At 43.4% G+C, this 27,679-nt stretch overlaps 1 long non-coding RNA gene across 1 annotated transcript in view; it reads left to right on the forward strand.

The window, feature by feature from the left end:
* LOC310839298 overlaps positions 1 to 27,679 on the forward strand; it is a 72,805-nt gene that overhangs the window by 9,486 nt on the left and 35,640 nt on the right. Inside the window, exon 3 of the long non-coding RNA XR_014561405.1 lies at positions 1,360 to 1,432. This is a non-coding gene — a long non-coding RNA (uncharacterized lncRNA). The remainder of the gene's footprint in view (positions 1 to 1,359; positions 1,433 to 27,679) is intronic.

A 27,679-nucleotide genomic window follows, 5' to 3' on the forward strand; every position in this document is an offset into this window, starting at 1 on the left:
AGGAAACACTTAGGTAGAAACCAACGTAAGACATTCACACAGATGAAATCACCAATGGCCTTAGCAACCGTTCCCACCCTGGTTCTCCCTTAAGGCAGCCCACTCACTTGCTGTCAGGGACTGGCAGGGCTGTGATAAGTGTGTGCTGGAGGCAAGGGGGCTGGAGACTGACTTGAGAGCCAGAACCAGCAATTTGTGGGCTTCAGTGCCACCCCAGAGGCAGGAGCCAGGGCAAGAGGAGAGGTCAGAGCTGTCAGGGATGGGGGCACAGGACATGTCAGAGAAGCTGGAAGAGACTGATCAGGTCAGAGGAGGGTTGGGAGAAGCTAATGGGGGGGGGGAGCTCCCAAAGCAATCTGCCATTGACTTTCAATTCTGCTCTACAGCGCCATCTGGTGTCACATTTTTATCGCACATTTTAATGTTATAAATTGACCTGTGTAGCTGAGTCTTGGGTTGCCCCAGCCATAACGAAACATTAAACATTAAAAATAACTTCTCTGTACAGGGCTGCCTTCAGATGTCTTCTAAAGGTCGTATAGTTACATACCTTGTTGGCTTGTGAGTTGCTCAACTCCATGCCCTCCAACATTTATCCGATGAAAATAGGGACGTCCTAAGGAAAAGCAGGACATTCCGGGATCGAATAAGAAGCCGGGATGGCTTCTGTAAATCCGGGACTGTCCCTGGAAAAACAGAGACACTTGAAGGCTCTGTTCTTTCCCCTTTTCCTCTATTGGTTTTGAAGCACCTGAAGAGGGTGGGGAAGACCATCATTTTTTTCTGCAGGGGTCACTGTGGTTGTTTCTGTTGGACACAAATACAGGTGATTTCAAAAGGAACATAGGAAGCTGCCTGATACCTGATCAGCCCATTGTTCCAACTAGCTCAGTCTCAGCACGGACTGGCAATGTTTCTTCGTGGTATCAGTCAGGGAGACTTTCCCAGTCCTACCAGGAGATATCAGGAATTGAACTTGAGGCATTCTTCCTGAAAATTGGAACCAGGACCATACAGCAAAAGGCTTTGCAGATGGCAAGGAAGCACTCAAGTCAACAAGAAGGCTCAAGTCAAATTGCAACGATCGCCATTTGACAGGCATGTGAGAGAACCGAGCCAGAAATTACAAATCTGGCACAAGCCATAAAAATATATAATAATGATGTCAATATGTAGAAACTGGAAAGACCGTAGATGGAAGCTCATTAGCCTCCCTCAATCCATCAGGTTAATGAAGAACATGGTCCATAAAATATGCACTTGCATGCTGCTATAAAACACAACCCTCCGATGTTTCCAGCTAATAGAATTATTTTTCACAATGCAAATTAATTGCTGTAATTCTTCATCTGTCTCTAGAAACAGGCCAACGAGTTGTTATGGATTAGTAAGCAAACCCGTTTGAGTTCAGTCCTTTCGAAAGCATCCCTCAGTAAGTCCACCTCTCTCCTTTCCACTGACGGCTATCAATCCTGGTGGGGTTCTTGACTCAACTCTGGCAAGAAGTATTCCTGTGGAAACTGCACATGACGTCTTTGTAGGAGTGCAAATATCCAGAGTGTGGGGTCAGGTGGGATTACTATGAGGAGTTATAAAATATGCATCAAGCCATTGTGTCCACGATGAATGCATTGTGTTGACTGGGTTTGAGACATTGACAATAATTTATTATCAAATCCCACAACCCTCTGCATCTCTGGCCATTTCTTCTACTGACCATTTTTCTTGCCTGACAAGTCAAGTACTGCAGGCAGGCATGCTGGGTCATCAAAGACAATGGGCAATTTCTTTTATGTAGCTTTTCTGATATGTTAATCTTAGGATGTTAATCTTAGGGCCAGGAAACAGGTCTCACATAAAGGTGATGATCGCTGTCCTCCTGGCCATCCTTCTTATCATGTGTATTGATTGTTTATGACCTCCGGGGTTGCTGAATGCACTCTTTTGTAGTTTTCATTCACTTACCCCCAAAGTATGCATGCTTAACTGGTGATTGTAGTTTAACTTTGACCCCACGTGGGGTTTGTTGAAATGCTCAGAAGAAATCTGCTTGGTTCTTAGAACACTCTGTAAAAAGTTCTTTTGTGAATAAAACGACCTGGGCTGAGGGGTGGAGGGACGCAGAGATTATTATATGCACCCTTCCCAGAGTTTTGCTGGTTCAAGCCTCTGTGTGTATTCTTATTAATCAGAGTTCAATCCTTCCTTTACTTTGGGAATGCCTCACGTCTTATTCAGAGCCACCCCTCTGGCTCCTGAGAAAATATGCTGCCCGTATGTTTCTGAGAGAGTAACTTGCTCTGTGGCTGCATCCACACCATACACTTAAAACATATAGCATCCCAGGAACTCTAGATTACCCTGTAGCAAGGTTTTTAGTGGGGGGAATTAGAATTAGAATTATTTGATTATTTTTTTTTTTTTTTTTTAATAAATTTTTATTAGGGGTTTTTACAAAATAAAGTACAAAGATAAACAACCTTTCTTTTATCTCAACAGAGTTTCATGACTTCTTTGGACTTCCTCACATCTCCCGCTGCCATTTTCATCATCATAAATTTTTCCCAGCAATTTATCATCTAATTTGCAAATTTTATAACCACTTATTTAAATATAATCCTCTGTAAATTAATTTCTCTTAATCTCACTTTACATCCCATTTCGATCCGATTTTGTGGTGGCCAATTATTTATGATCAAACATCCTACTTAACTTTCCACCAAATCACAATATTTTTGTAAATAAGTCTTAAATTTCCTCCAATCTTCTTCAACCCTCTCTTCTCCCAGGTCTCGAATTCTGCCAGTCATCTCAGCCATAGAATTATTTGATTATTGATGTAAACCCCCAAAATGTATTTTCTATAGTTATGTTTCCACCTCTATCTTTAGTACATTTTATTTTATTTTATTGCTATGGCTAGTGGCTGATGCAAATAAAGATTCTTCTTCTCTAGCTTACACCCAAAGCTACAATTTCCGGCACCCTTGACAAACTATACTTCCCAGTTTTTTTTGGGGGGGGGGAGTCCTGCACTTTAAATATGCTTTAAGTGTATGGCATGTACACAATTCCTTCTTGTCAGCAGAGATCTTTCAGGAAGACCCACCTTAATGTCTTGCCACTGGGACTGTACGCTTGGTGATACAGTGGATTCCTGGCTCGGGAAAGCCCTCCTGCCTAAATTTCAGTGGACATCCACACTGCTGGCCTTCAGCTGAAAAAAAACATAAAATCTGGCTGTTTTCTTCAGGCCTTTATATATATATATATATATATATATATATATATATATATATATATACTTTTCAGGTTTATACACTTCACTAATTTTACCATCATTTTAACATTTATTTTTAATACCTTCTGCATATCCAAATTAACTTAATTTGCCCATTTATTCATCTTCTTTAAATATGCACGCTTATCAAACTGCAGCCTATTACAATAATCCTCCCAATGTTCTTATCTGTTTACAATCTATCTGTAAATATTCAATGAACCATTTCCATTCTTTTATTTTAAAAAATTGTCATCTTGATTTCTTATTCTTTTGGTAAGTTTCGCCATTTCTGCATATTCCATAAGTTTTTGTATTCATTCTTTCTTTCCTGGGACTTCTGCTTCTTCCCATTGTTTTGTTCAGCTCTTTGGGTGCCCTTTGCAGCCGTCATTTGATACTCCGACTGTTAAGGTCTTGCCACCTGTCCTGTATAACACAGGACAACGTCCTGTTTTGATACAGTTTTGCCTTGTAATGATCTCTCCCAGCTATTGACAAAAAGAAGAGGAGAAGCAGAGGATTTCTTGCTCGAGAAGAAAGGAGGTCTTCAGTCCTTGTGAGGAAAAAAAAGCTGAACCAGACACCAGGAATATGTTCACCAGGCATCTGATGTTGGAATAAAGGAGTCAGGCATATGTGAGTTCTCTGGTGCTTTGTGTACATTTGCAGGATTAGGTACTTTGGTCTATACAGTATACAGTTATAATCCCAAGCGGAGCCATTCTGGTTATCTGAATCTGAATTCAGAATAGGAAGAGGCTATTCTGCAAAACCTGTAACCCTCCTGGTGTTGCTGGAGAACAGCTGCCATCACAGCTAGCCAACATGGTCCCTGGTGTGTGTTATTATTTGTTAAGTTGTGGGTGAACATATCAGATGACACAGCGATTCTCCAAACAGCTCTTGTTTATTCACAGGTCAGAACTGAACTGAACTGAAGGGTTCAGCCAGCCTGCTTATATAGAGCTCCAGTACAACGTAACTGTTAAGTTGTGGGTTGACATAGCCGACGACACAGCGATTTCTCCAAATAGCTCTTTATTTCGTAAGCTGGAATAGAACTGACTGCAAACAGCTCAGCCGGCCTGCTTTTATAGGCAGCCGGCTGTCAACATTGTAGCAACAACAGCCCAGAGTTCCCACCTAAAATAACTGACGTGGACCTGAGTGGAAACTATCTACAGACCTGAGTGAAAACTATATACAGTATCCCCCTGCTGGCCCAGGGTGAGAACTTCAGTACATAACATTATTATTATTATTATTATTATTATTATTATTATTATTATTATTAGAATTTATATACCGTCCTATACCTGGAGGTCTCAGGGTGGTTCACAGATGGGAAGGTTGCCAAGAGGAAGGTACTGATGTACAGTGCCCACAGCCAGAACTGTCTTTCAAAACATAAGGAAGTTTCTAGCTCTCCTTGAAAGAGAGGTAAGAAGCAAAATGTTCTGGTATCATCTAAGCAATTTCTGATGAACTAACCTGGCTGCTTCCACCTTTCAGTGTTTTGAGCAGGGAGTCAGAGCTGTGATTGACAAGTGAGTTGTTTAGAAATCAAAATATAGGAATCCCTGGGCTCCTAAAGAGCTGCTGTTTCCCCCTCCTATTTAGCGAACATTTCTTTCCTGCTTCTGTCTCACTTTTCTAGTCCAGGGAGTCCCTGTGGATTCACCTTCCTTTTCCCCCTAGCAACCAGGATGCATCTTTCTGGTGGTGGGTTTGTCAGAGATCAGGTACTCCCTAGAAGTTATTTTCTGCAAATGCTGCTACACAATAAGTGCAGGTGGAACTTAATGAATTCTCAGTCTCCCAAATGGCAAATGCAAACGGTGAAAACTTTGCAAAATGGCTTAAGCAGGTCTCCTGCAAGAGCTAAAGATCAGGCACGTGCAAAGAATTCACTGCATAGTTAACTTAATGTACAATGGTATACAGCACATGTCTGCCTCATTTGTGTTTAATGAGGCTTACTCCCAGGTAGGAGGGTAAAGGATTTTGTATAGGGCTGGCTTTGTGGGGAAAGCAGGGTTCTTCTGCCACAACTGGGTATTCCAAGGAGAAATTCAACAGGTTCAGTCTTTTCTAGTATGGAAACAGAATCACAGGGAATGCTTTATCCTTCTCATTCTATCTGTCAGACATTTTATTATGTTTGTGGCCACTGATTAATTTTGTGGACCCTCCAAACTTCCTGCAATAGAGGACACACATTTGCATGCGGCGCAAAATATATGCGAAGCTTATGCAAATCTGTCTCCTCCTTTGCAGGTGGATTTGGAGGGCCCAATCCACAGGCAGAGCCCAGGCACCAGAAAATTCCTGGCCACAGTTGCCCATCTCGGCAGCGCTCCTGAAAGCCATTCAAACCTATTTAGAAATACTGGCTTAACAGTCTTAGGCCTTTCATCAGTTCAGCGTTTTTTGCAAGTCGGCAACAATTGCTGTGCAAATGACGTGTGAAACATTGTCGAAAATGGAGAGCACATTAGGATGGGGGCTCAATATTAATCTCGCAGACAGTGTGTGTAATAGCAAAGGATTTGAACTGTAAACTGAGCTGGGAGCTGAGGCAGATGATTCTATTTAAAGGCTTTAGTTTTCCTTGTTTCTCCTTTCTTCCTCATTTGCAGTGACATTTCTAATTGCACTATTTGCTCTCAACTTGTCTGATGTATCTTATTATATGCTTTAATGATTTTTATACCCCAAATTGTTAACTCCCGTAGAATAATATCGGCAATATTTTACTCCCGAGAACATTACCCATGGCTGCTTAGTCGCAAGTGGAAATCTTGCATTTAAAAAAGATTAATTCACTTGGGGACATTAACGGCATCTGCCTTTAGAATAATTTAAGTCATGTAATGCTATAAGTATAGTTTTTGTGATGAGTAGGGATGAGAATCACAGAATCATAGAATTGCAAAGTCATCTAGTCCAACCCTCCACAATGCAGGACTCTCAGCTAAAGCATCCATGACTTCTGCTTAAAAACCTCCAGTAGAGTCCAAAGGATGTTGCTGGGTGCCCAGTGAAGATGATTCCAGACCTGGGTGGGAGGCTGTTCATGCAATGATCCTGTGGATAGCTCAGTTGGTAGAGCATGAAACTCTTAATCTCAGGGTTGGGGGTTTGAGCCCCATGTTAGGCAAAAATTTCCTGCGTTGTAGGGGGTCGGACTAAATGACCCTCGTGGTCTCTTCCAACTCTACAAATCTATGCAACTCCTGTGCAATGTCTAGCTCAGCCCTCATGTCTTTCCATAGCCTGTCGCCAGACAGCCTTTTAGTTGGATTTCCCAAGGAATTGCAATTGGGACCCTTCAAGGGATGTGGGTGATGCTGTGGTCTAAACCACTGAGCCTCTTGGGCTTGCTGATCAGAAGGTTGGTGGTTTGAATCCCTGTAACGGGGTGAGCTGCCGTTGCTCTGTCCCAGCTCCTGCCAACCTAGCAGTTCGAAAGCACACCAGTGCAAGTAGATAAATAGGTACCGCTGCGGCAGGAAGGTAAACAGCATTTCCGTGCACTCTGGCTTCCATCACGGTGTTCCATTGCATCAGAAGTGGTTTAGTCATGCTGGCCACATGACCACAAGCTGTCTGTCGGGCAAACACCGGCTCCCTCGGCCTGAAAGCGAGATGAGCGCCACAACCCCATAGTCGCCTTGGACTGGACTTAACCATCCAATGGTCCTTTACTTTTTTACATACCTCATACCCCAAGAGCGGTATAGCAAATCTCCTGCGTTCTCTGCCCATTAAACTGCACAACTTGGAGTGGATTGGCAGAGGAGGCTTGTTTGCCCTGTTCAAGAGGCATCTGAGTGCTCTGCAAACAGCTCATCAGGCTGCCTTGTTCATTTCAGTGGAAGGAGCTAATCTGTGTGCATGTGGATTTGGACAACAGGATGTTCTCCCTCCGTGTGTTTGTGTGTGTGAAAGAGAGAGAGAGAGAATCACAGCTTTGAATCAGATCCACACCATATACAGTGGTACCTCTACGTACGGATGCGATCTGTTCCGGGGTGCCGTTCGCATCACGAAAGGTCTGTAAGTAGAACGCCGCTTCTGCACGTGCGCGTGACGCAATAGAGCGCTTCTGAGCATGCACGAAGCACACAGAATGCTTCTGCGCATGCGGCGACACCTGGAAGTATACACTTCCGGGTTTGCCACGTTCGCAACCCGAAAATCCACAACATGAACCTAACGCAACTAGAGGTATGACTGTATAGCATATATAATATAGCATGTGGCTTCCCCCCCAAAGAATCCTGGGAGCTGTAGTTCACCAAGGATGCTGGGAATTGTAGCTCTGTGAGGGGTGAGCTCAGTGCTTTTTTTCTTGGGGGGACACAGGGGGACATACCCCTAAACATTTTGTGAATCCCAATTTGAACTATAAAACCACTATGGTGATTTTCTTGAGTCAAAATGAGAGCACCCCTAAACATATTTTTTTTAGAAAAAAAGCACTGGGTGAACTACATTTCCTAGGATTCTTTTGGGGGAAGCCATGGCTGTTGATGTGTTTTTAATGTGGGTTAAACGTATGTGGGCCTACATCTTTATTTCTCAAGTGACTGCAGGCTTCCAGTGACTGCCCAGCACCCAAAGCCTGCATATTGTGGGGTCATTTGACAGAGAAGCATTGTTCAATTGTCAGTGCCATTGACAGTTTGTAATCTGCGCAGTCCCTTAAAGGGAGGCTTTTCTGTTATCTTGTTGAAGCCATGCCTAGTACTTTCTCTGGTTTATTGTTTTGCCGTTGCCTATAGATATGCCAGTTTCCTTTCTAGCTCAGTTGCCAAATGACTATGCCACAATTGGTGAATGTCTATTCTGAAAACGGAAAAGGAATTGGATCAAGAAAAATAGAGTAGCATATTATTGTCTACATCATCGTTTTCACAGCCTCTGAACTCTTGTTTGTGCTTTTATTGTCCCTTTATGTGCCTATCTTCAAGGATGTATCATTGATCTTTTGAAGAGGGGGAACCCCATTTGGAATTCTGTTATCATTCTTTTATTGTGCTTTCAGGTACCAACTAGGGATCTTCAATGGTCCTTGTTCCCTGAGCACTGGGAAGGGGTGATTTGATTCAGTTTGCATTTAAAGGCAAACTCACCAAATTTTCCCTTTCCGGAACAATATGCAAACCAAAGCACAGCCAGCCTGTGAAATTTGCACATCCCCGTATTCTGCAATGCCATTCTCCAGCCATGCAAGGTATGCAGAAATACACATATTAGGGTAAAGTGTGCAGAACAATATATATATTCATAAAATAACACAAAAATGTATTAATGCAAAAATGGATTAAAATTGCTTTGCAAATTAAGTTTATTAAGCAAAAATTGCATACAAAAATGTGTCTATTAGGAGAAATTTGCCGTAAGACGCTGACAGATTTCCATCAGGACTTATTTATTTATATTTTAAATAAATTGATGCGAAAAAGTAGAGAACTGATCTTAAGAGTGGTGAGAGCCAGTGTGGTGTAGTGGTTAAGAGTGGTAGTCTCGTAATCTGGGGAACCGGGTTCACGTCTCCGCTCCTCCACATGCAGCTGCTGGGTGACCTTGGGCCAGTCACACTTCTCTGAAGTCTCTCAGCCTCACTCACCTTACAGAGTGTTTGCTGTGGGGGAGGAAGGGAAAGAAGATTGTTAGCCGCTTGGAGACTCCTTAAAGGGAGTGAAAGGCAGGATATCAAGTCCAAACTCTTCTTTTCTGATATCCCAACCTCCATGGGGATCAGATGCTTCCAGGGAGAATAGTAATGGTAGTTCATGCATGCTCATGTGGAAGTGAATGAGGCAAGCCCAAGCTATGTGTTATGGCAATATTCACATCTGCATGGGAGTTGTAGTTCAAAAGTGGCACTTGTGGCACATTGCTTTGCATGGGACAGGCCTCCCAATGGGCATTCTTACCCACATTGCAGAGGTTAATAGCTTTTAGTGCACAACTAGAGCTGGATCAAGGTCTCTTGTCCCTCATTGTGAGAACTGAAGCTACAGTGAACCAGGCAAAGGGCCTTCTCCGTAGTGGCACCCGCCCTGTGGAATGCCCTCTCATCAGATGTCAAGGAAATAAACTACCCGACTTTTAGAAGACATCTGAAGGCAGCCCTGTTTAGGGAAGTTTTTAATGTTTGAAGTTTTATTCTGTGTTAAGTGTTCTGTCGGGAGCTGTTTAGAGTGGCGGGGGAAACCCAGTCAGATGGGTGGGGCATAAATAATAAATTGTTGTTGTTGTTGTTATCTTGTTTCATGATAGAGATGTGCTAGCAAAACAAGAAATCTGTGAGCAGGGATGAAATGATTCCGTGGGCAGGATGGACAAAAGTATGCATGCTTTAATACTTTTGATATCCACAGCAGAAAAACAAAGCCTAACGTAGCTTCAAGACTAGCAATGAGTTACCATCCGAAGACTATGTGCCTGCAACGTAGTATGCCGAGGCAGACATTTTTTTGCTGAAAAGGCATCTCTTTCTTTTTAGGTGTGGTTGCTGGTCAAGGATCATGTTTGACCCTTCAACTCAGGGCAAGCGGAACAAAAGGCTGCAGTGTGGGGTCCAGCCTGCTCCATTCCATCTCCCTCCTCCAAAAGTTCCATTCCCACCTCCCCACCCCAATAGCAACTCAATGTTGCATAGCCATGCTCCATCAATGGCATAGGGTTAGGTTTCAGGGAATCTGATCCCTCCCGCGGTAGCAGCCAAGAAGCAGAGAAACAATTAAAAGTTCTTACCACATAATTTTAAGGGGACACGGGTGGCGCTGTGGGTTAAACCACAGAGCCTAGGACTTGCCGCTCAGAAGGTCGGCTATTCGAATCCCCGCGATGGGGTGAGCTTCCGTTGCTCCGTCCCTGCTTCTGCCAACCTAGCAGTTCGAAAGCACGTCAAAGTGCAAGTAGATAAATAGGTACCGCTCCGGCAGGAAGGTAAACGGCGTTTCCGTGCTCTGCTCTGGTTTGCCAGAAGCGGTTTAGTCATGCTGGCCACGTGACCCGAAAGCTGTATGCCGGCTCCCTCGGCCGAAAAAGCGAGATGAGCGCTGCAACCCCACAGTCGACCATGACTGGACCTAATGGTCAGGGGTCCCTTTACCTTTACCACATAATTTATTAATATTCACAGGACGAGACGAAGGAATGCAGCTTTCTCTAGATAATGGCATTGCTCTAAGTAATGTCCCACCCTCGCTCCACCTCTCCTATTCTATATCATCCCTGAGTTGGCTAATCTGAGCTTTCTGCCTCTGAACTTTCTGTTCTACTACCCTCAATGCCCGCCTAGTTCTAGGAGAAGGGGGGTCAGGAATGCTTTCCAAAGACACTGAGTCTGTCAGCTGTCTCTCCCCTGGTGCTTCCTTCTTCCTCTTCCTACTGTTCCTTTCCCAATATTCCCCAGTTTCTCCCTTCTGCAACCTCTGATCTATGGCCTTCTGCAAACCACTGTTCTAAATCTATACTGTCCTCTTGTTCTCAGGAAGGTTCAGGAAGGGGTGGTGGTCCCCACCATTCTTCCCCAGTCCAATCCCTGACAGATAGTGTATGTGAGAGAGATAGTGATTGGCCCAAGATCACTCAGTGAGCTTCATGGCTGAGGGGGAATTTGAACCTGGATCTCCTAGGTCCTAGTTTGACACCCTAACCACTACCCTGACACCCCTGGTGTATTTATTTATTACCAGATTTAGATGACAGTCCATCAACACATGTTCCCTGCTTGGCTTACAGGGCAAAGAATAAAAGACAACATAAAAATCTCAGAGAATATTAAAAACAACAGCAACAACAACAAAGTGCCTTTCTAATCCATGCCATTTTAGCAGCAAATTAGTTTCGTTTTCTTAACTGATTTTGAAATTTGTGCCAAAATATTTATTTCACTGCACTCAAACAAATACTAAAATAAGATCTCAATAAAACTTTAAAATGTGCATTTCTTTTATTTAAAAATAATATTTTTAATAAGCATGCCTCTTAAGTGGATGCTTGGGTGCAACTCCCCTCCCCCCAAGAGCTCACATTGTGATGTTATGCCTGCTAGTTGTGAGTGGAGAGCAATGGGTACCACAAAGTCTGGAGGTAGTCCCTATGCTTCTTCATATTGCTCAGCAGCTATTCTGTGACATCACAGCATCTCAGCCAATGACTGCTGTGGCTTCGCTGATTGGCAGAAGGCTTTGCCCTCCTGGCACACCATACATTATATTGCAAACACTTGTCCAATCTCATGTGCATTTGGCCACCAGAAAATATATGAAATCAAAGGGATAAAAATATCCAGTGGCACCAGACACATCAAATTAAAGCAGTGGGGGTGGGTAGGGGTGGGAGGGAGAGATCAGAGCTCATCTTTGCATTGCCCCGAGGGGCAGTTCATATGGCTACTTTTTGTTTATATTTGTTCGTGCCATCCATAAGGCGCACTGCTCAGCTCTCTCATCCCTCGAGAGTCATTTTGCCTTTGGTTGCCCTTGGGGGAGCCGTCTCTCAGCCTCAGCTGCTGGGCTTCTCAGCATGGGATCTGGCAGCAAAAGCCAGGATTTATCCATCGCATTTCAAAGAACAGTAAAAGTACACCAGTGCCTGGAATAACTAATATACTACGTGGGGCCTGGGGAATATTTCTGCAGCCACGAGATGGCAGCCGAAGCCCAGAGAGCGCTGACCTGCCGTGCCAGAGTTGTGTGTGCTTCTCTGCAGCAAAAATGCACAACATAAATTAACACTCTGCTCCTTGAACTGCAAAGATGGTCATAAAATATAAAATGGTGTAACAGCTGGAGAAAGGTACTCATGTAGCATGGGATATAAAATATGCATATATTTGCCTAAAAGGTATTCCTTTCTTTACAAAGCGCAGGGACAAAGGACTGTGCGTTGTTTATGTGCATTATGAAGCCTTAACGGGTTTAATAATTTACAAAGGGTAACTTTCCTTGCCATTTATCTTCATCCTTTTAATACAGAAAGGAAGTAAGTGTGTGTGTGTGTGTGTGTGTGTGTGTGTGTGTGTTGGGTGGGGAGGTGGGAGAAGCGCATTACAGTGTTACATATTTAATCATAATTTCTGTGCCCGCTATTTCCTGTAACACTGATTTAATAGTTTAGTTCAAATTTTAGCACTTTCACTCAAAGCCACATACTGTAATTGCATCTGATTATGTTTCAGTTCAGTGGGGGGGGGGGGGATTAATTGCTGTATCAAAAAACAAAACTATTTGAGAGATTTCTCGGCTGAGTTGTTTTGGAGTTCAGAAATACACTTTCCCACCACAGCCGGTACTAGTTAAGAAGACCCGTTGCACAACACTTCTGGGCTGTTGTTGGGATTCTTTTGGGCTGTGATCCCTAAGCACGTTCCCTTGGAATGAAGTTCACACCAAATAACTACAGTATGTTAAGCAAGTCAAATAAATCTGCATCTTTGTTTTCGCCCTTAAATCTGTTTCTTTCAGCTAATCACCATGATGGTTGCCATATGTCCTCTTTTTCCAGGGCATGTCCTCTTTTTCATGGGTAGAGTCGTCGTAGCAATCCATATTTAAAAGTAGAACTCAGCAAATGTGTCCTCTGTTTTTGCTCTTCAAAATATGGCAACCCTATTTGAATCCCCAAACCTTGATCACTAGAAGCAGAAATACAACTCCACCCTGATCTCATTTCTGAGGTTCTGTCAAGTGTTGCTCTTGTTGTCTAACCACCTTAAATGTGCCTTTCGCCCAAGGAAGTGGGCATGGTTGGGATTATAGCCTTAGGGTCCTGGGTTCTGTAAAATGCACATAGCTTTGGCTCTAGCAGACTCTCTCTCTCTCTCTCTCTCTCTCTCTCTATCTGGGTGTGTGTGTGTGTGTATGTGTGTAGGGTCAGGATTCTAATCCCGAATGGACAAAGTTCCGGCAGATGTAGACCCATTTCACTATGTTCAGCCTCATTTTTTCCTTCGTCATCTCCTGCTGGAAGCGTTTAGCAGAGAAGTGAAAAACCATCATCTGGAGCAGGACTCCACTACAACAGCCAAGCTCGTTTTATCCCTGACCCATTAAGCTGGGAAGCCAGGCTGCTTCTTCTGTCGCTAAACCTGAGCTGCAGCTTTTGTCCCTAGAGAGGGGATGCATCATTTAATTTCTCTTATGGTTCGGAATAACTGGAAATATTTATTGTACAAGTTAATAAGCGTACCACTGGCTTGCAAGCAGAGCATCAAGAATGCACAAGCCCTTTCCAGAAATCTTTAGAGGTATTCAGCATTGCACTTTTGGACTACAATCCTATGCAGGGAGTAAGCTCTGTTGAACCCTGGGGCTTCCAGACAATCCATTTATTGAGAAATCATCCAAAATAGTTTGCAGGGACATTAGGCAACATTGACTATTTGATAAGAAGGCATTCGGATTTGTTTCTTTGTTGGTGGGTATATGGTGATGCATCATGGAATCATAGACTTGGAAGGGGCCCCCAAAGGTCATCCAATCCAACCCCTGCAATGCAAGTGTTATCTCATTTCCAGTGCGTTTCCCCATCACTTTCCTTATAGCACAAAGTCCAATATTTTGGGGAAGCGGGTTTATTGCACAACAGCTCCAAATCCACCTGAATTTACTGGTATATGATTGAATACCATCCCCAAACAATGACAGTAACTATATGCTTGAGCTGTGGTATAATTTTAGTTTCAGTTACACTGATTAAAGATTGTTTGATTGGTTCTGCCTTTTACTGATTACTCAGTGAGTAATTAATTTAAATATATTTGCATATTGCCAAAACCTCAATATAGGTGACACAGAAAGCCACAAACTTACAATTTAGCATACAAAAGCTACTACCAATAAGAATGAAAGGTCATTTTTAATATACTTTTTTGTTCACTTTCATTCCTAATGAACAGTAGCCCACCAGAATTAATTCATTTTGCTTTAACTGTTGTGTGCCATAGGCCCCGTGGAGGATCCACAAAAGCCGATTACAAAATTAAATCTGAGCAAATACTAATCAGATTTGCCATGCACTTCCATTCATGTCTATTTAGAAGGAAGCTCTAGAGAGTTCAATGGGACATACTCTCAGGTAAGATTGCAGCCTAGCAACCATCTCTAGCAGTCACTGAACAGCAAGACCCCTGTATATGTAATTGCTTTCCTTTAGCAAGAGTAAAATGTCATCAAAACAAACAAGCAAACAAAAAGATCCACAAGTTTTTAATAGCTATGGAAGAACATTCTTAATAAACTTTGCTTTGCTTCCAGTTCCAATGAGTGCAGAAAATATTACTGGATGCTACTCTTTGATCCTTCCCATTTAATAAAATATTAAGTTTTTGAACATCTGTGAGACACATCCTGCCTGACAAGGAGTGGAGTCAGTTGATCTTCTCTTGCCTTCTGATGCAAAAGGCAATGCAAAAGTGAACCAAATCCTCCCACTAGTTCAGCTCCACAAATGGAGAACTTTAAGAGCACCGTGCAAACCATTATGCTGTTTCCAGGTCCCAAGAATGCGCACAGTGTGCAATTTAGAGCCCATGGCGCTGTGGTCTAAACCACTGAGCCTAGGGCTTGTTGATTGGAAAGTAGGTGGTTCGAATCCCCACGAAGGGGTGAGCTCCCATTGCTCGGTCCCAGCTCCTGCCAACCTAGCAGTTCGAAAGCACGTCAAAGTGCAAGTAGATAAATAGGTACCGCTCCGGCAGGAAGGTAAACGGCGTTTCCGTGCGCTGCTCTAGTTTCACCAGATGTGGCTTACGGACGCTGGCCACATGACCCGGAAAAACTGCGGATAAACGTTGGCTCCCTCAGCCAGTAAAGCGAGATGAGCGCTGCGACCCCAGAGTCGTCCGTGACTGGACTTAACTGTCAGGGGTCCTTTACTTTTACGCATTGGCAGAAAGCAGTTCCAATCAGTTACAGGAGAAGTGGTGACAAGTCCTCCCAGCAGCTGCCACTCATGCCTCATCGGGGACTACTGGTGGGCTGGCCGGTAAGTTGAATCCCAACAAGCCAGAGGTCCTATAGGGGAATGGTTCTCAAGTTCGGAACATAGGTAGTTGGGATGTTCTGGGATGCATTGCCCTTGAAAGAGCAGGCGAATAGTTTGAGAGTGCTTCATAAAGCGAGCAGCCAGCTCCCTTTTATTAGCTTCTGCTAGTGTTACAGATAAAGCCATTGATAGACTGGGATAGTCTTCCCATTGTGATAGGAATTTTATGGTTTTAGATATATGGCAACGTTCATAACCACACGTACATAGATCAGCACAGGAAAGCCAACCTGGAACCATTTTGATTCCTAAACTGAGCAAATGTTTCTCTGCATGGTCAAAATAGAAAAGCCTCCCCATTGTCTCTTCCTTCACAAATCCTGTCTTAATCTGTGTTTGAATAAGGGTGTGAGCCTTATCATTACAAAAGACTGCCCAAGCTCCCCAAGAAATCCAATCAAGTAATCTGCCAGACAGGAAATAAACAAAGCGACAGGAGAAAACAACATGCAAATGTTCTGTTTTAGACCGCCTTATCTGAGGGGTGGTCTTAGGTTACACCCCTTCTGTGATGAATGCATAATGTTTCTGGGGGTGGTCTTGATCTAGAGGATGGGGATTTCAAAAGTCTTTATAAGCCCTTGCACAACAATTTTGGGGGTCCTCTTCCTCTCCTGCGTGTGAGGGGAGCACCCTGTTGCAACAGATCAATAAAGATCAAGCTTACTAGCTGCTTTGCTTCTCAATAGTCTCTGGTTGGCCTCTGTTATTTTCTCCTACCAATAGGGAACCTATGTAAGGATTCTATATAGGCTCTTGGATACCCCATAAGGGAAAAGGGCATATTTTTATTTACAACACCATGGTGACCAATATGCTGGGAATCTCTTGGCAGGATCACTGTAATGCACTCTATTTCCCCTTAAAAATGGTTTTGAAGGTGCGCCTAGTGCAAAATGTTGTAGCTAGGGAGCTGAGTGGAACTGTCTACTGGGATCATATAACACCAATCCCACGGGCTTCCAGTTTTCCACGGAGTCAAATTCAATTTCAATGCCACTGAAGCAAAGATTCGTCAGCATTAGCATCAAAACCAAAACACCCCTGAAAGGAGGGTCCTTAGCTCACAAAATTGAAACATAATTGCCTTAAAATTGTGCCAAATGATCAATTAAAGATGAGCAGAACAATCCAACACGCCCCCTCATGCCTGAAGAGGGTTTGGATTATTGTTAATATTGTTAATTTTATCTATGAATCACATCCCATGAGGCACCCCAAAGTGACTTACAATAAAAGGTAGAGAAAATAGTTGTTCGATTTATCTATCAGTTTAATCACTGAAGGTTTGATAACCTTAACCTCCAGCAGAAATGGAGTTGCTCCTTAAAGCTGATGAAGACCAAAAGAAAAGCTAAAACTTAAATAAATCCTTAGGCCAGTTGTTGTCTGTTTAGGGGATGAGTTGCTGAAAGCTACACAAAAAACTCTAAATTGTTTTCTTAGGTGTATTGTCTTATCAAACACTAATGTTTTGTGTAAACTGTGTCTGGAACTATGTAAAACCTGCTAAATCCTCAGCAATATCAAACCTTGGCCTGCCTGAGTCACAGTAACCCCCCCTTATGTGTGCTCTAATTTCTGACTGTTTGTAGAGGGGATGTTCTTTTTCTCCATACCAAAATGCAAACCCTTAAAAGAGGTTTCTTCTTGGTTCTTGCAAGGAGGGAGGGAAGCCTGTTGCAACAGTAAAATAAAGATCTGCCTTGCTTTCACTGCATCCTGCCTCCATCTATTCATCTCTGGCAAAAGCCAACCACCTCTATTTTTTTTATATCGCCACACATTCTGGTGCTGATTCTAATGAGCCCCACACTGTGGTTGATATTTAGAAAAAGTAGGGAACCTAGGCATTTCAAAATGTCTGTTTTGACTCTGATTTTGGAGATAAGCAAATTGCTTTCTCCTTGAAACCCTGTACAGTGGTACCTCGGGTTAAGTACTTAATTCGTTCCGGAGGTCCATTCTTAACCTGAAACTGTTCTTAACCTGAAGCACCACTTTAGCTAATGGGGCCTCCTGCTGCCGCTGCGCCGCCGGAGCCCGATTTCTGTTCTTACCCTGAAGCACTATTTCTAGGTTAGCAGAGTCTGTAACTTGAAGCGTATGTAACCTGAAGCGTATGTAACCCGAGGTACCACTGTACATTTTGTGGGATGTTTACAATGCAGTCAAACCAACAACACATGTTTGCTAGATAGGCACATGAAAGGAGCTGGAGCTCATGGAGTTTTCCTGTTGGTTTCCTAGAGAGAACTCTTGAGAGACTCTCCCACCGTGCCCTGATAGGGGAAGGGCGTGGCCATCTGTAAGCTCCTCCCCTGGCTGGAAACTTCCTCTTTGCTCTTTCACTTAAATCTAGCAATTTAGATTAGAACATATGCCATGTCTCAGACACTATCATAAACTAGATTTTGAAACTGGAATTACCATTTTAAGCCTGCCTGAGAAAAACTGCTGTATCTTCTCCTCTTCAACAAGTATTCTGAGTGAGTAAATGTTATTTTTTACCTTTTACAAGACTGTTTGTGTGAATATTATTTTAAGGGGGAGAAAAGGGGAAAATACCAAGAGAATTCCTGACTGCCTTAAAACGTCCTGGATTACTTTAACTCAAAGGTGAAAACTAGCGTGTCTAAGCTTCCATTTTAATCTGCAAAGGGATGCATTCTGCTGAACTCACAAACATGAGGAAGGATATTATTATTATTATTATTATTATTATTATTATTAATTGAATTTATATACCTCCCTACACCCAGAGGTCTCAGGGCAGTTCATAGAACAAAATCAAAATATAAAACCACAAAATATATAATCAAAATAAAAACAACAACCCAATAACCTAATAAATATGTCCTCTGCTAGCATCTATACACATCGCTCCCCATTTTGGCTCCTCACTTAACTGAAATATAACAATACATAATACTTCAGATAATGACTCCCATCGCCCAGACCTTTGGAGAGCAGTTGGGTTAGTAGGTTATAAAGTTCTTAAAACACCCAGACACCCTTTTCCCCAAGAGAAGACCACCCTCTAATCACAGTTGACCCCATTAAAAGGATGAAGCATTTAGGATCCTCTTTCTTTGGTTATCAAGTTGGCATCTAATCTCGCAATGTTTAGGAATCGAAACCTCATCTACATTATTGGAAGAAGGCTCCTTGCACAAAGGAGATGTACTTTAATATTAATGAAATGTAATGTGTAATGCAAATATTTAAGATATCCTGGGGTGGTCTCCCAATAGCGAACTGACGATGAGGCGCACTCATTTCAGCAGCTGCTTTGAATAGGGATGCCAAGATTAAGTACACAAATATGTGCACAGGAGAGACGCCATAACCTCTGCAAGAAAAATGTTGCAGCACTGAATGGGGGACTGGGGGAAAATGTAATTGCCTTGTGCATGCAAAAGGAGATTTAGCAACCCGGGGGCATGTTTACGCGGCAGGCTGCCACGCTTCACGCTGGTATAGTTCTGCTTTCTCATTCCTAAAGCATATTTGTTTTCAGCTGTCTGTACCCTGCCTGCTCTTGAGTCTGGATTTCCTTCTTCCTCAGCCTGGAGAATTGACAAGAGGTATAACTAAATTGGGGAGAACAATACAGGACTAATGATTTTTCTCTTTGTCAGAAGGGATGAGAGGTGACTGAGCCGTGGCTGGGTGAAACTCCCAGCTTTTCAGGATACAGTGTTATTAAGCGTTTTGCCTCAAATGCTGAAAATCAGGTCTGTTCTATACAAGGGCAAATTAAGGGGATTGGGGGTCCTGGTGAAGTTCCCTAAATAGCCCTCCTTCCCTTCCCAAAAGGAACACATGAGATAAGGTAGTAAAGTCTTGTGATATCTCAAAGACTAACAAATTGATTATGATATAAGCTTTCATGGACAAGAAATAGGATGCTGAGCATGTGCAGTTTTACATTGCCCAGGAAAACACAAATGAAAAGCATTTTACTTATCTCATACCCCCCCAACTGCTTTAAGTGGGACATCCCAGAAAGACAGAAGCCACCTCGGCTTCTGATTGGATCCCGGGGTGTCCTCTTTTGGCTCTCCTGAGAGCGTGGTCTCATTTGCATCAAATATTTGATCCTTTAACCAGAGCTAAGGGATTGATTCCTAAGGAAGTATCTTAGGCCTGCAGGGACAGAGAGCTATGCACACCTACCTGAGAGTAAGTCCCATTAAACACAAAGAGGCTTATTTCAGAGTTGACATGCATAGCATTGTAATGTAAGTTAACTGAAATATACTCAGAGTCGCAAAGTGATTTCATGCTCTTTATTCAGCTCAAAGTGGTGAGGAGGAATGAATGAAAGTCCCCTCAAAGTATCTGCTTTATATACATTATTTACACAATGGGCTGCACATGATTGGCTAATTCCGGAATTCTACTGTAAGCCAATCAGGTTGTGGATTCACTTCTACCTGGAGCATGATTGGGTGGTTCCTGCCAACCAATCATACTGCTGCATTGTTCTAGGACCAATCAGACTGCTGCATTGAATCCTATTGTTCTAGGACCAATCAGACTGCTGCCTTTTGGATCCTATTGTTCTAGGACCAATCAGACTGCTGCAGTTTGGATCCTATTCAACTCAGTACATAACATTAACTAAAAGTTAATTCTTAACGAGGACCCAAAATTCAGCTCTTGCACTGCAGGAGGCATGCCAAAGTCTCCTTGCAAAGTTTCCACATTGTGTATTTGTTCCATGTCATGAAATGCTGCAGGGTTTCATGTGTGTGTGTTTGTGTGTGTGTTTTTTTTAAAAGGTTATTTTGAAATTATAGGCTGCTGTATTTTGAGATGGTATTGGGTTGCAATATTCTAATTTTATCGTATCATTGTGCTTTAATAAACTTGATTGATGTTTTGAGTGTTTGGTGCTGGGGGTATTTTTTAAAAGTATTCAAGCAACTAATAAATACCACGCATTTGAAAAGCACCACCACAAATTAACTCTGGAGTACACTGCTGATTGCACATGAAATGGGAATCGGCCCTCTGTATTAGCTTGCTTGATTGCAATATCCCAGGGAGAGGGCAATTTGTTTCACCCATGGCATTGTTGTTTGTGAACTTCTAAATTGAGCCGGGAAACAAGTAACCAGCATAGCCAGAACAAGATCAGAGTTATATGCGCTGATCACTGGGTCTCAGAAAACGGGTGGGTTTCAGTTCAGTGTTAGAATGCATGCTTTGCATGCACAAGGTCTCCAGTCCAATCCCTGCTGTTCAGACTCTTATTTGAAATCCTGGAGACCTGCTGTCAGTCACTTTCAAGAACATTGAGCTAGATAGACTAGACATTAGTCAGTTGCTTATGTTCCGGTAAGGTATGTTCCAGTGTAACAGCCTGGTGTCCACATTTTGGACCAATTTGTTAATGTACAGTGGTACCTCAGGTTACATACGCTTCAGGTTACAGACTCCGCTAACCCAGAAATAGTACCTCAGGTTAAGAACTTTGCTTCAGGATGAGAACAGAAATGTAATGCCTTAAGAGAGAATATAATGAAAATGATCTACAGGTGGTACATGACACCAGTCAAGCTTGCAAAAATTTACCATTTGCCCGATAATAAATGTTGGAAATGTAATGAGACTGAAGGTACATTCTTTCACCTTTGGTGGACATGCCCAAGGATTAAGACTTTCTGGGAGATGATCTATAATGAAATGAAAACGGTATTTAAATATACCTTTCTGAAGAAACCAGAGGCCTTTCTCCTGGGCATGGTCGGCCAATTGGTGCCAAAGAAGGATAGAACTTTCTTTATGTATGCAACAACAACAGCAAGAATACTTATTGCAAAGCACTGGAAGACACAAGAAGCAAAGCACTGGAAGACCCACCCGGGAAGAATGGCAGATGAAGTTGATGGACTACATGGAACTGGCGGAAATGACTGGCAGAATCCGAGACCAGGGAGAAGAGTCGGTGGAAGAAGATTGGAAGAAATTTAAAGATTATTTACAGAAACATTGTAAAATTAATGAATGTTAGAAGGATGTTGGAATGAAGTTATGTGGCTTTAGCAGAAATGTTATAAAGGATTAAGTAAAAATAGATTGTTAATTGGTGAAAGGAGGAAAAGTAAAGTTAGATTATATCAAAATAAATTATAGGACAAAAACTGGGAAAGATGGAAAGGATTTGCTGAAATAGCTAACCGAACTAGAATACAAAAAAGGGAGGTGTGAGGAGGTCAATGAAACAAGCAAATGAAAGATAAGTTATGGGAATATTCGTTGTGTTTTTAATTGTTTCTATTTTTGTTGTTGTTTTGTTAAGATGAGTAGTGTTTTCTGTGTTTTTTTCTTTTCTTTATTGTGATGTGTTGTTTTGTTTTTGTTTAATTTTGTGTTTTCTCTTTTTTCTTTCTGTAACCGTTAAAACTTTAATAAATATTACTTTTTAAAAAAACAAAAACCAGATGTTTTGGGACTACAACTCCCATCATCCCTAGCTAACAGGACCAGTGGTCAGGGATGATGGGAATTGTAGTCTTAAAAACATCTGGAGAGCCGAGTTTGCCTATGCCTGCTATATGTCTTGGCCGTAGTGATTGGTGCTTGTTGGGACTGGTAGGGTAGGAGGCCAACAGTAGGTGGAGACAGAGATAATAACTGGAAGGGCCAACTAATACTAGATTTGTCCCTATCCTCCTTCCTGTTGAGTTCTGCAGGGGCAGTACAGAGACTGAGGGGGAAGCTATGTGCTGGCTGCGAGGACTGACTGAGGATAGACAGAGCTTAGTGGCAGTGGCGTAGCGTGGGGGGTGCAGGGGGGGCCGGCCGCACCGGGCGCAGCATCTGGGGGTTAGGGTTAGGGGGCGCAAATCCACGGGTTAGGGGGCACAAATTACTTGCCTTGCCCCAGGTGCTGACAACCCACGCTACGCCACTGCTTAGTGGCACCTTTCAACCTAATGGACGGCATCTTGGCAATTTGAGGCAGAAAAGCAGTGAAGGTTTTGTGTGCAGACGACACCCCCCCCCCCACGACTTTCCCCTTCCAAAGCTGACTTTCCTCGCTTGTAGGGCTCCTATTACACCCCCATATGTTTTAACAAAGAGTTCCACCCTTCAACCTGGTTAAATGTTAAAAAATTAATGTACAAACTACAGTTCTACAACACCACCTTCCGTCCTCTGAAAAATGATCACCTGTACACAGCCAATAAAAATACGAGGTCCTAGCATATTTCTCTTATCCTGCCAATCCCATGGCCCTGATGCCTGTGACAGTACAGGCTGCACGTCACGAGTTTTCCTGCTAGGCTGGTTATGAGATTTCCCAGCGCCGTTTGCATTCATTTAAAAATCGCATTTATATCTGACTTTTCCTTTGACGTTCCCAGGCGGTCTCCTGTTCAGTTATCAGGCAAGGCTAGTTCTTTCAGGGATGGCACTCTTATTCGTTGCTATAGGACTGTTTTCGAGGAATGGTTCTTTGGAGTAATTGGAACCAGCATTCCACATGTGAGAGAGTGAGAGGGGTGCTATTTGCCACCCTCATAGCAACAAGTTCAAATGCAGCCTTTTTTGATCCATTCACTTCCACTGCTCCCCCCCACCCCGAATGACCATAGATCATTTAGGTTAACAAATCTCTGCAGCATTTCAGCCCTGACGCTTAATGGCATTATTCGAAGCAGCACTTGATTTAAGATTTGAACCTTTGTAGCAATTCTTTCTACTGCCAATGAATTTCCACATTTCTAATAAAATGAATATGACTTTTGCCTCTGGTCATGTAGTAAATCCATACTCTCCTGCAGTCGTGTAGTAAATCCATACTTTCCTGGGCTGTAGAATTAGCCACCTCATGCTTCTTCCCCCCATTAAAGATTGAGCTTAAATCATGTTGTGCCTTAGAATGTTTTCTTGGATGACTTGATCCATTTCGGTGCCACCTGCAGGAATTGTACAGGGAATTATTTTATTTAAGATGACATGATTGATGGAGAAAATGTTGGATCCGTTCCGGCAGTTATATGTATTTGCTCTGCGGGTGCTTGTGGCACACCTTGTTTTAGAGCTACAGAGATAGATTTGTTCTGTCTTTGTCCTCGACAAATATAGTTTGGTGGAGTTGACCAAAGCCGATGTCAGGGCCAGCCCTAAACATTTTTCCACCTGAGGTGAAGAGCAAAGCAGTGGCCACCCTTTTCACATACACAGAAGCTGTCTAAGATGGCAGCTGAATCTTATTTCAGTGCTGGTAAGCAACTAGGAAGGGATGCGGGTGGCACAGTGGGTTAAACCACAGAGCCTAGGACTTGCTGATCAGAAGGTCAGCGGTTCGAATCCCCGTGACGGGGTGAGCTTCCATTGCTTGGTCCCTGCTCCTGCCAACCTAGCAGTTCAAAAGCACGTCAAAGTGCAAGTAGATAAATAAGTACCGCTCTGGCGGGAAGGTAAATGGCATTTCCGTGCGCTGCCCTGGTTCGCCAGAAGCGGCTTAGTCATGCTGGCCACATGACCTGGAAGCTGTCTGCAGACAAACGCCGGCTCCCTCGGCCTATAGAGCGAGATGAGCGCCGCAACCCCAGAGTCGGTCACGACTAGACCTAATGGTCAGGGGTCCCTTTACCTTTACCTTTAAGTAACTAGGGGGAGGACTGCCCCTCTTGTCCCACAGCTTTTGCCACCTGAGGAGGTTGTCACACTCTGCTTAATGGTAGGGCCAGCCTTGACTGGTTTGTGAATAGACAGACTCATGAATAGCCATTCCAGAATTATCAGCAGTGTTGAAGAGGATTCTGGGATGTACACTCAATATGTGCAGGGAAGTTTTCCATTGTCTAGTGCTTTGGTCCCAGGATAAAGTCTGAAGCTAAGCAGGTCTGGCCAGTGTCTGTATGGGTGACTGCCTGGTAACCACATATATGCCACCTTGGGTTCCATGATGGATGAGAGGAGGTATATAAATGTAAGGAAATCAATAAAACAGTGGCTTTAAGAATCTTGAGCTGGCCCATTTTGGTGTATACCTATGACATTTTTTTGTGGCTGTACTCACTAGTGTACGTTAGATAGCTGGAAGTACCTCTGGAGAGGTGGGTGTTCCGGACCGTCACAATGCTGGTAAATTGCTGAATGTGGTTCATATTGTAGAATGCCTTGTTAAGATAGTTCTCCTCGGTGACGGTAGCAGTGATGAATGATAGGAACTCAAGTCAGGAGTCCCTGCGAGGACCAAGACAATCACAAAGGATTTGCGGCTCAATGTTTTTCTTAGTTCTGGCATTATTTTGTAAACTGAAAAGGCTTTTCGAGAAGAAAACATCCAAGTTTTTAATTAAAATGCTTAGTCTAGAGAGTTTAATGAAGCACTGGGTACTGATCTAACCTTTTATTCAAAACAGGCTCAATTACTTCTCAATTAAGAGACCCTTTCAACAGTTGTTTTTGTTTGGCTAACCCCAAATTAAAAGTCTCGCAGTGTAATATAGTAGGTGGTGATTCTAATCTGCTTTCTGTGGCTCTCCATCACAAATAATTTGAACTGAGCCTCTCGTGTTTGCATGTTCAGCAGTACCCATGCTTTACGGCAGAACACTTGATGCCAGTCTAATTCGGTCCAAGCAGTTTTAGGGCAGCTTTGCAGTACTTGGATTCACTTATCATACAAACTGCTTTCAGGCTGTAGATTCCAGAGATCTATGCCCAAAGGACAAGCTGGAATAAGTACAGTATTTGTTGCTTTGCACTGCATCAGCCTGAGAGTGGTATCCAGCGTCAGTCCTCCTTTTGTCTGCAATGCCTATCTTCTATGGTTACCAGTTGACAGGAATTACAAGTGAGGAGAGGGATGTTGCACTCAGATTCTGCTTTGGGGCTTCCCAAGGGCAGGGGCGTAGCATGGGTTGCTGGCACCTGGGGCGGGGCAAGTTCTGCGGATGGGCAGTGGTCAGTCCCTTCACCAAGGGAGTCTGTCCTTGCAAATCACTGTGTCACCTTGCCCTCCTGTCAGTGGCGTAGCGTGGGTTGTCAGCACCCGGGGCAAGGCAAGTAATTTGCGCCCCCTAACCCTAACCCCCAGATGTTGCGCCCGGTGCGGCCGGCCCCCCCCTGCACCCCCCATGCTACGCCACTGCCTCCTGTCCTTGTAGCGAGGTGGTCTGGGCAATGCACGTGGTTCCAGCAGTGCTTTCCTGCCTTCCTCTTCCTCCTTTGCTCCTCAGTGGGCAGTGGTGGCACCCTCACCCTCCATCTCGGCAGGCCAGGGGTGTGGGAGTCCCTTTGCCTGCCACAAGGAGGAGGAGGCAGTGCTGTTGTGGGATGTAATCCACTGGGAGCAGTCAAATACAACATTCCTTGTTTTGCTAGAGTGGACATGCAAGGGAATGTTTGGTCCAGCCAGTGGAAACTTCCTGTTCCTCCTGGCCTGATTATCCTTCCTTGCATGTGACGAGTGGGTGAGCATTACCTTTCCAGACCTGGTAAAATGCCAAGGCATGCTGCCACTCTCTCTTTTCCATCTTCCTTTCGTCCTGTGAACTGGTGGACTGCTAGCCTGCAGTCACTAGGTAAAGCTCCCTTATGGGGTAAACCTGTTTGTATATGTTTGAAACTTTAAGCCTAAAATCTGCCTTCAGGGATCACACTGTGCTCTGCCTGATTGTGAGTAAACTTTCTTTTTGTTGCTTATGAATAAGACTGTGATGTCTTTATTCTTTTAGGAGGAATTCAAGGGGTCTTACCAGGAAAATATTAGAACACATTTCAATCTGGACAAGCCAGATTGAATTGCGCTTTGTCTTAAGAAACTCACACGAGTTTGCAACTAGTTTTCTGCTGTGTAAAGGGGAATGCACTCTGCTAAGTGAACGAACTTGCTAGCGCAAGTTAGGAAGGATATTAATAAACAATATATCCTCTCGTGACACCCTGAACATTCCCACAACTGTTCCATCCCCAAAGGCCCGGCCTGGGTGCGACTTGCCTCCCCGCAGCTCTGGCCTTGAGGAGGGAGCCTGTTGTAAGGGCACCTGCTGGTGCCCCCTCATAAATTTGTGCCCGGGGCCATGCCCCCCCTGCCCTCCCCACGCTATGCCACTGCCCATAGACATCTGGTTGGCCACTAAGAACAGGATGGTGGACTAGATGGGCGATTTAACTGATCCGGCAGGCTCTTCCTATGTGCAACCCATCCACCCATTAAATGCTCTTATCTGTGAGTTAAACTCATCAACTTTGATGCCTTACTGCAGTCTATGAATGAAGCCAGAAAGGAAGTTAATATGAAGACCTGATCTAGCAAAAGGATAGTCAAGGGAATTCTGTCCACAAATTAGGAACGGGGGATAATATTTTGGGCACTGATGCTAGAAAAGGCTTTATAGTAGAATCACACTTGATGTTCCTCTTTTTCTATGTTGTCTGCCTCAAGATTTCCCAAACATTCCCTTTAAAAAACCATTAATTTAAAAAGAAAAGTGAAAGTCTCGGTGCATTAAAGAAAAAAGGGAGAAAGAAACAGAGCAGATGCTCATGACGGTCAAGTTGACTCATTCAAAATCTTACAGGGCAGTAAGCCTTGTACAACCCCAGGAGCCCTTTTTTGGAACAAGAAAAAGACCTTTGAAAATGTGCACCAAGAAACACCAGATATTGTTTGAAAGTGCTTATGGAATATACTCAGCTTCTGGAAGCTGGCAGGGCCTTTTTCATTATTTTCCTGGCACTCTTCGTTTCCTTTTGGATACTAACTTCTTCGTACATTAGCTTTTTTACAATTTGATTTCGTCCAAGTATTTTATTGTTTGGGTTTGTATAAAACTCCTGTCTTTTGGATAAATAGGAACTGCAATTTTAAAAGCTTCAACAGTGCACCCAATTAAGATCCACTCTTTTACCCGAGTAGCTTTGTTGCCCTGAAATTCATCCGAAAATTATTTATTAAGAAACAGCCTAATTTTCTGAGAATCTTCTTTTTTGAGCTCCCCTCTAACTGTTGCAGAATATCGCCCACTGTCTTCCCAATCTCACCTCCTGTTAATCGGATGGAGAATTTTGGATCAAGCCCAGTGTAGTTTGTGTAGTTCGTTGAATGAAGCAACAGACTTGGCTCCTATCCTTTCTAGTTCTCAGCCTGAGGATGAGAGCTGCATTTCTTTGTGGACAACCTTCAAAGGAACACGTTTAAGTGATGGGTAGAGCTTGGGGGAGGGGGAATGAGTGGGTCAGTGTATGTGACTCTTACCCTAACTGTACAACTACACAAAAGTCAGAGGAGTCTGTACCCACACACACCCTGCTCCCTCGAGGCAAGTAATGGGCTTTATCACAGTTCAAGGACAG

This window comes from Podarcis gaigeae (assembly GCF_964106915.1).
Source record: "Podarcis gaigeae genome assembly, chromosome: 2".
In the NCBI taxonomy this organism is placed as follows: domain Eukaryota; kingdom Metazoa; phylum Chordata; class Lepidosauria; order Squamata; family Lacertidae; genus Podarcis; species Podarcis gaigeae.